This window comes from Peromyscus californicus, unplaced genomic scaffold (assembly GCF_007827085.1).
Source record: "Peromyscus californicus insignis strain IS unplaced genomic scaffold, ASM782708v3 Scaffold_19__1_contigs__length_69161282, whole genome shotgun sequence".
NCBI classification, from domain to species: Eukaryota; Metazoa; Chordata; class Mammalia; order Rodentia; family Cricetidae; genus Peromyscus; species Peromyscus californicus.
In genome coordinates this window covers 1,376,253-1,385,223 of record NW_026294491.1, presented here as the reverse complement: position 1 = coordinate 1,385,223, position 8,971 = coordinate 1,376,253, and the positions used below count along the sequence as shown (strand labels likewise).

Sequence of the window (8,971 nt, the reverse complement as noted above, 5' to 3'; positions counted from 1 at the left end):
TGGAGAGGGTCTGGCTGTCATCACTTGCCACCCTTGGGATTACAATCTCTGTTGTTTTTCTGGTCTCTGCTGTCCAAGCCTGGCCTCCCAGAGCCTCCACCTTCCCAGTGCTTGGATTAATGATGTACATTGTCAAGATGACCCTAACTGAAGGTTATTTTTTTGAGAGAGGCTCTCAATACGTTGTTCTGGCTGGCCTGCAACTTGCTATGTAAACCAGGCTAGCCTTGAACCTAAAATGATACACCTACATTTCCTCCAGAGTGCTGGGATTAAAGACATGAGCTACCACATTGTCTCACTCTAGATTTTTACCTTTTCTTCCTCACTAAATAGTTTTGGGTGGCACTTGTTCAAGGCTGTTTACAGTGTGAATTGTGAAGTATCATTGATTCTTTCATAATCTACTCCATTCATGTCCATAGGAGAATCTTGAACACTGAGTGGGTGTCACGTTAATCAATATAATTTTGAAAGCAGTGCATGGTTTGACCAATTCACAGATCTGTCAGTGTTCACACAATAAAAAAAATACTATCAAATTTCAGTTATTACTATTACCACAAATTTCATCAGAAAAATGTGTAGTTATTAAGAATTAGTTAAGCTTATGAGGTGGAATTCAATTAATCAGAAATGAAACCTCAAAGCCCACTCCTAGTCACACATCTTTCCTTTCAAGGCTACACCCTGTAATACCTTCCAAATATTCCACAAACTGGAAATAAAATATTCAAATATACAAGCCTATGGATGTAATTTTCATTCAGAACACCACATAAATCTACAAGAAGATCTATAGTAGTATAAAAGCTATATACCACTCCTTGGCATATGCCCAAAGGATTCTATGTCTTAACTACAGTTATACTTGCTCATCAATGCAGCTCTGTTCATAAAAGCCAGAAACTGGAAACAGCTTAGATGTCCATCAGCTGATGAATGGGTCATGAAAATGTGGCACATTCACACAATAGAATATTATTCAGCTGTTAAGAAAAATGAAACTATGAAATTTCAGGAAAATGCATGAATCAATCATCCTGAGTGAAGGAACCCAACCAAACACAGAAAAGTGAATATTGAATGTTTTCTTTTTGTGTGGATGTTAGTTTTGAAGCTCTAGATATGTGGGTTTCATTAATAATATCTGTAGCAGTCAGGTAGCTGGAGAGGGAACAGAGAGAGGAAGGAATTTTCCAGTGAAGGGGAACGTGAATGGTGGACATAAAGAGAGTAGACTGTGAAGAATTCATTGATGCTTCAGGTTTGCAGAGTAAGCAACCGTGAACAATGGCCCCTGGTGTTGACATAGCGAAGCATCAAAGGTAACAACCTACAGCCAGCTAGTGCAGCAGCTCACATCCTGACCCCAGGGCACTGGAGGAGAATGCAGGTCTACCACTCTGTGTTGGATGACAGCCTGGCTTACCTAGCAAGTTCCAGGCCAGCTGGGACTACGCAGTGAATTCGTGTCTCAAAAAATCACTGACAATTATCTGAAGATGTTTATCAAAAGACATCCTCCTTGAGCTGGAAGAAGGCTCAGCAGTTTAGAGCCCTTGCTGTCCTTCCAGAGGACCAGAGTGTGTTCTTATGAACCAAACTTCCCAGCCCACACACTGCTCAGTTCTAGGTCCATGGTTTCTGTTGCCCTCTTCTGGCTCATTCAGGTGACTGCAATACTCGTATATAAACACAGGGAGAATGTGGGGGACTGAAAAATGAATATGTAGAATATATATATATATATATATATATATATATATATATATATATATATAAGTGTATATGAATATACATATTATATGGACTTCTGACATACTTTTGTGAACATGTACATTTCTGACCTTCAAAATTCTAGAAACTCTAAAAAGGATATACAAATGGGAAAGGTGAGGAAAAGGACATGCAGAAATGAAAACATCCTAATGATCTTTTTTTTTTTAATCATACCACTGTAATTTGGAAAATAGCTATTTGACTCATGAAATATTCTGCAAACAATCAATTAGTAACATCTTCAAAGAAGAAAATATCTGAGTTCTTACCATGATTAATAAAGATTGAATCCATACAAGCATAATTAATGTTGAAATTCAACAAATTTTTTAACCAGTGTAGAGATTCTCACTTCAAAGCATTTGAGAATTTCTGTCTCCCTGGCTTCTGAGTTGGACTCAGAAGGATGTTTTTATGAGGACCAGGAGGACAGACATCAGGTAAAGCAATATGTGCCCAGACACTGTTCCCTGGATACGAGGCCCCAGCCCTGGATCTTAGGTGGGGAATCAGGACTTTGGAGATGCTGCTCCCAGGAGGCAATTCTTCCATTAACCAACCCAACGGGTCACTGTCACTCTCACTGGACATTTTCAGGGAAGCCATTCTGCCTCACTGAGATCAGGGTTTTGAAATGAGCAGCAAACAGTGCAGTCTCAGACTTGAACCATCATCATGATGCTGACCCTTTTGCCTCTCTTCCTGCTGGTAGTGGCTGCCTTGGCTGTTGGTGCTCTTCTTCCTGGCCACCTTGCATCCTCTTGCAGTACAGTTAAGGAATCTCTTCTCTTCCAACTCCCACATAAATTGTGACACCAAACACCAGAGGGTGGGTGCAGGGACAAGAGGAGAAAGCCCTTTGCAGAGGTGAGCAAGGTGCAAGGGAAGCAGCTTCTCTGCCCTTTCCCAATCAGACCCTCCTGCTACCCCAGATGGGCAGGTCCCTGCAGTGTGCTCCCCTGCCCTGTATACCTGCTGGGTATCTACCCTGGTGAAAGTCTACCTATCATCACTTGTTACCCCTAGACTCACAATCTCTGTGATTTCTCTATACCTTACTAGCCACATTTGGCTTCCCAGAGCCTGGGATCATTATTTTCAGGTAAGTGGACCACACGTTCTTTGTGGGAATACACAGTGAGGTGGAGATTCTCAGGAGGCAGTCAGGGGTGCAATGGGTGGGGAAGGAATGATGGGAACAGCACAGGGGGAAACCCCTGCACCTTCCATCTTAGAGTGTTCTTAAAGATCCTGCTCCACTATAGCAAACAGAGGCAAGATGGTGAGTGACTTGAGTCAGTAGTCAAGATCCACCCCCATGAATAAGGCCTTAGTTTTTCAGGTTCCCAGGCTCATACTCATCCACCACATCTGTATGTCTGCCAAATTAAACTTCCTTCATCCACATAGAGTGAATGGCATGTCAGAAAACTTCACAAAAAGAAAGTCCCTAACAGAACAATACTTGTCCAACGTTGAGACCCTGCAGTCAATGCCACACACAGTGGGTAGATGTCTACTTCCTGTCCTACCAGTAGGTTTTTCTGCAATATACTTAAGACATCTTCATTTTTCTACTATAATATAAAATGTGAATCAGTTATTTTCCCTCCCAGCCCTTCTGCAGCCCACTACAGCAGTGACAGATTCTAAGCTCTCAGGAGAACATTGCCTCTTTGATAGTAGTTGACTCCCTCACCATGTTCTTAACCACTTCAGATGCACACACAAGTTTTTGGAGAAATTTGTGATAATATTAACATCTGAGATTTGATAAAATTTATTTAAGTGTATGAACACTGAGAGACTGATGAACTCAATATTTCCTTTTTTAAAGTAAAATTTAATAATATGACATGTACTCAACAAGCAGGATTCTCTTATCGATTTGGCTGCAGTAACCTATGAAGGATTCTAAGATGTTTTATGTTCCAGAATGTAGGTAGCACCAGCTTCAACCTAGGGACATCTAAAAGGTAAAGTCTCCAATAAACTCATGTTGTGATCCGTGCCTTGATCTCAGTACTCAGGGGACAGAATCATATGGACGTCTGTGAGTTCCAGGACAGCCTCAAAAAAGATAAAATAATGTGAACATGATAATAAAAATAATTCCCCTGAGTCTGGAGAGATGGCTAAACTGTGTAGAGGACAAGACTTGGAGTCCCGCAAGTCTGGAAGCTCACAACCTGCTGTGCATCCCACTCCAGGTCGAACACCCTCTTCTGGCCTCCACAAACAACTTTTACTCCCAACATTCACATATAGACAAACAAACATACATTATACAAAAAATTAAGATCAATCTTAAAAATATTTTCCTTGTATAGTTTTATGAAGATGCATTTCCTGCACTGCATATAAAACTAGAATGCACCGGGCAGTGGTGGCACACGCCTTTAATCCCAGCACTCAGGAGGCAGAGGCAGGCGGATCTTTGTGAGTTCGAGGCCAGGCTGGGCTACAGAGTGAGTTCCAGGACAGGCACAAAGCTACACAGAGAAACCCTGTCTCAGAAAAACAAAACAAAACAAAAACAAAAACAAACAAAAACAAAACAAAAACAAAACAAAACCCCAACAAAACAAACAAACAAAAAACTAGAATGCTAAAAAGGAGAATCAGATTTCAAGATGTATCTAGTGGGGAAGCTAAGGATAAGTACAGGCAGACATGTAAACATTATTAGTTTCACCCTACCATTGCATTTTGGAAAACAGTCATTCCTTTCTGTAAACACTATGCTTACATGCACTTTGTCATTAATGTTCAATGAAGCAAATGTTTTAAAATTCTCAGTTCCTGACATAGTGAATGTGGACTGATACAATCCACACAAGCAAAAGTACCTTTGAGGATCATCCATTTCTAAGACTCTGTAGACATCCTGACGTCTCAGTGTGGGAAATGCTGACACAATGGCCTCTGAGCTGGACTCAGAAGGATATTTTGACCAGGATGAGGTGGACATTGACCCAGACAAGCAACTTGTCCCCATACACTGCTCCGGGAAAGCAGGGCCCTAGAGATTCCTCTTCCAGGAGTTCATCTTTCCATGACCCAATCACAACACTCTCTATCACTACCTGCTGTGGGATGGTCTGTATGTCAAGTGTGTTGCTGATTGGTCAATAAATAAATCACTGATTGGCCAGTGGCTAGGCAGGAAGTATAGGTGGGACAAGGAGGAGAATAAAGTTGGGAAGTGGAAGGCTGAGTCAGAGAGACACTGCCAGCCGCCATGATGACAAACAGCATGTGAAGATGTCGGTAGGCCACGAGCCATGTGGTAAGGTATAGATGAATGGAAATGGATTAATTTCAGCTGTAAGAACAGTTAGCAAGAAGCCTGCCACGGCCATACAGTTTGTAACCAATATAAGTCTCTGTGTTTACTTGGTTGGGTCTGAGCTGCTGTGGGACTGGCAGGTGAGAGAGATTTGTCTTGACTGTGGGCCAGGCAGGAAAACTCTAGCTAGAACTACCATTGGGAATTCTTACAGAAGCCAATCAGCCTTATCCATATCAAGATTATAAACTGAGCACACACTAGCAGAGACTCAGTGTTCACTCTTCAAGCAGGATGAAGACATTTGTTCCCGAGGCTCTCCTCCTGCTGCTCCTGGCCAACCTGAACCTGATCAGGCATCCAGAGGGTGAGTGTGGGTGTCAGGAGGGAAAGGACCTAACCTGGGAGACAAAAGGACTCCAGCGCTGGGGCTGCAGCACAGGGAAGTCTGTCTCTCACCTAGCCCAGTCAGGACATTCAGGACCTTATTTATTTTATATCCTGTTCCCTGTTCCCTGCTCTTGGGAGGAATGTGGGGAGCAGCATAGGGTCCTAGGTGGGAAGTCTAGATCTAAAGGCCATTGCCCTAGGTTCACACTCCCTGAGCTATTTTCAAACTCTCCTCACTCAGCCTCACCTCCTGGAGCCCCAATTCATCTCTGCTGTCTACTTAGATGACATTCAGATTGGGAGATTCAACAACAGAAAAAAGCCTCCAAGACTGATGCACTGTGCGCCATGGGTGGATCAGCAGGAGCCAGGGTACTGGGAGGAGGAGACATGGGACACTCAGAGACTAATGGGCTTCTCCAAGAACACACTGAATAAAATGCTTCACATCTATAATCAAAGTGAAACTGGTGAGTGAACTGGAATCAGAAATCCCAAATTTCAAGCTCCCCAAATGTTTGCTCCAGTTCCCCGTATCCAAGATTTACTGCAGCAAAATGTGACCCGCATAGACTAGGCTACAGAGAGCCTGGGGACGCTGACCTGGTTTTCTGCACAACTTAAGCTCAAATATGGCCATTTACATAGGTCAAGTGGGAGGGATTGAGTCGCTGGAGGGCCCCAAGGGACCTGGCCCTCTGACTGTGGCTGACAGTAGGGGCTTGGTAGGATATCACACAATCCAGATCCTAATGGCCTGTGATGTACTGCCTGGAGGGAACTTCAGTCATGGACAATTTGAATTAATCTTCAACGGCTGTGATTACTTTATGCTGAATGAAGACCTGAGCACTTGGACTGTAGTCGGCAAGGCAGCTGAGATCCTGAGGCAAGAGTGGGAGAAGTCAGGATTTGCAAAATATCTGAAGACTGCCTTGGAGATTGTGTACAGATGCTCCTCTCTCACCTGCAATATGGGAAGGAGATTTTGCTGAGAACAGGTAAGGAAAGAAACTGCCACATCTGTACTGAGACTGGAGGCCCTGTCCCCTGAGGATTCCTCCTCAGCAGGGAGTAGTTGGAATACTAACTTTGTCTTGCATCAAAAGGGAAGAGTGTCGTGGGTTTCCTAATTCAACAAGAGAGAGGGACTCTCCAGAGGGCTAAGCCTTCTCTCAGGATAGATCAGTCTGTCAATTATGCAGCATTTTCCTTCCATTTGCCTTGTGAACCATGATCTCTGTCATGTCTGTTCACTATCCATGTACTGTGGAGGTCTGAGCCCAGTGTTGCTGAGTCTCCACCTCCATCTAGTCAGAACCAGAAGTCCATATTCATAGAGGGAGATCCAGAGTCCCCTACTCTGTGCTGGCTCATGGTGATTCTGAAACTTTCCAAGGAATAGATTACCCTTTCCTTATCCTGAGAATAAGTTGATGTGTGGGGTCAGCATTTCCCCTACTAGTCAACTGTCCCATTCATTCAAAACAAGATGCATGCACATAGATGTATCTTCATGAAGAATGGTAAATACCTGAGTTTTCCATTTTTTTCCCCTTTAGACACCCTGAAAATACATGTGATCCATAAAGTCAGAGCTGATGGAAAAATCACTCCAAGGTTCTGGGCCATGAACTTCTACCCTGCTGAAATCACCCTGACCTGGCAGAGGGATGCGGGCAACCAGACTTGGATATGGAGGTGATAGAGACCAGGCCAGTAGGGGATGGAACCTTCCAGAAGTGGGCAGCTGTGGTGGTGCCTTCTGGAGAAGAGCAGATATACACATGTCATGTGAATCATGAAGGGCTGCCTGAGCCCATCATCCTAAGCTGGGGTAAGGAGGGTGTGGGTACAGAGTCTACCACAGAGACAGTTGGATTATTTGGGAGAAATGGAGCAAGGTCATGTCTGTTAGTTGGAAGTCAGAGGCCTCACTGTTTCTCCCATTTTTCTGTCAGAGCCTCCTCGGTCCTCTGTCCCCAATCATGACAATTGTTACTGGCCTGGTTCTTGGAGCTGTGCTTTTGGGATCTGTGGTGACTTTTCTGAAATGGAAGAGGAGGACTAAAGGTAAGGAAAGGGCAGGGTCTGAGTTCAAGTCTCCATGGGAATATCAAGTCCAGCTGAGAGTGTGCCCTGTCGCATGTGAGAAACACTTCATCCATGCAGTTGCTTATTCTATGTTTGGTTGATGTGCTGACATTAAGTCCATTGTGACTCATAAAGAAAATAATTAACAATTTATCACTACAGAAATAAAGGTGGCAGAGTCCTGATCCTCAGCTCTCAGAGGTCTGATGGAAAGGTTCCTACTTAGAACAGATATGCTGCAGTCCAGTTAGTCCTCCTCATGTGCAATCTACTATCATGTTTCCTCGTCTTTCTCTGGATCTGCATTCTCAGTTCTGGAAACTTCCCTGAGCTAAGGACAAGGAGATTCCACTAGGCCTTCTAGATCCTGATGCTTCCATGAGCTGTAATAAAAGGGAGTATTCTGAATGTAAAAGGTGTGGCAGCTGTGTTCAGTCTTGGCAGTCATTGTAGTAGTGGGGGCTCACCCCTGAGACACCAGTAGCAGTTTATACAGGAGTCCATGGAGGTTCTCAGTCAACTCATACCTCCTCATTTAGTTCCATCTTCAGAGGCATTGACGTGGTCTTGTTTCACTTTCCACTGGCTTGTAAGTTTCTAGGATGTCCAGCTTTCTGTTTCAGCTTTAAAAAGTGACCCCCTAAAGGGCCTGGTGTGGGACAGGAAAAGGTCAGAGGATAGAACTTTGGGGCATGGGTACTCCTAGGATTAGAACAGTTTGAGTGTGTGACGGGCTGTTCAGAATGTCACCATTTAAGACACTGATCTGAATTTCTTCCTTGTTCTTTTCTTCTACAGGATAAGACAGCTGGACTGAGCCTAACGGGATTTATTCTGTTTTCTCTTTTCCTACTGTGACCTCCAAAACTGATGACTTCTCTTCCTGCATCTGACTGTGACTGTGTGTCTGTGTTCAGCTCTGCCCGAGCAGCAATAAGTCCCATCCACACACTGACCATCATTCCTTCCCCAGTCATCATTGTTGCTCCAACAGAGGCTGGGCTGGCAAACCTCCACCCCTGACTGAACTTTAGTTTCCACTGAGTTACAACTTAATGCATGTTTCTTGAAATTAAGCATTTTTATGATTATGACGCTTCTTTCAGAGTGGGCATTTGATTAATGTACTAAAGTTGAGTCAAACTTGATGAAGAAAATAAAGTCTCCAATACTTATGGAATCGTGTGTGCTGTGCTAACTCCGTTGTCTGTAGTGACAGTTGAAGACTATGGAGAAAAGTGAGGCCTGTGTGTGCACAGCTGTTGATCCTTCCACCCTGGGCTCTCACGTAGTCCCTTCCCACCTGTGTCATCTTGCTAGCTCCTAATCCCTGTTCTTTCAATAAACCTGTTCACCAGGACACGTGATCAAAAGATCTTAGGCCTTTGTAGGGTCTGTCCAGTGTCTGTGCTGTTC

At 43.8% G+C, this 8,971-nt stretch overlaps 1 pseudogene; it reads left to right on the top strand.

Moving 5' to 3' along the window:
* Positions 1-5,365: 5,365 nt before the first annotated feature.
* Positions 5,366-8,492, top strand: LOC128114198 (H-2 class I histocompatibility antigen, Q10 alpha chain-like; annotated as a pseudogene).
* The last annotated feature ends 479 nt before the right edge of the window (positions 8,493-8,971 follow it).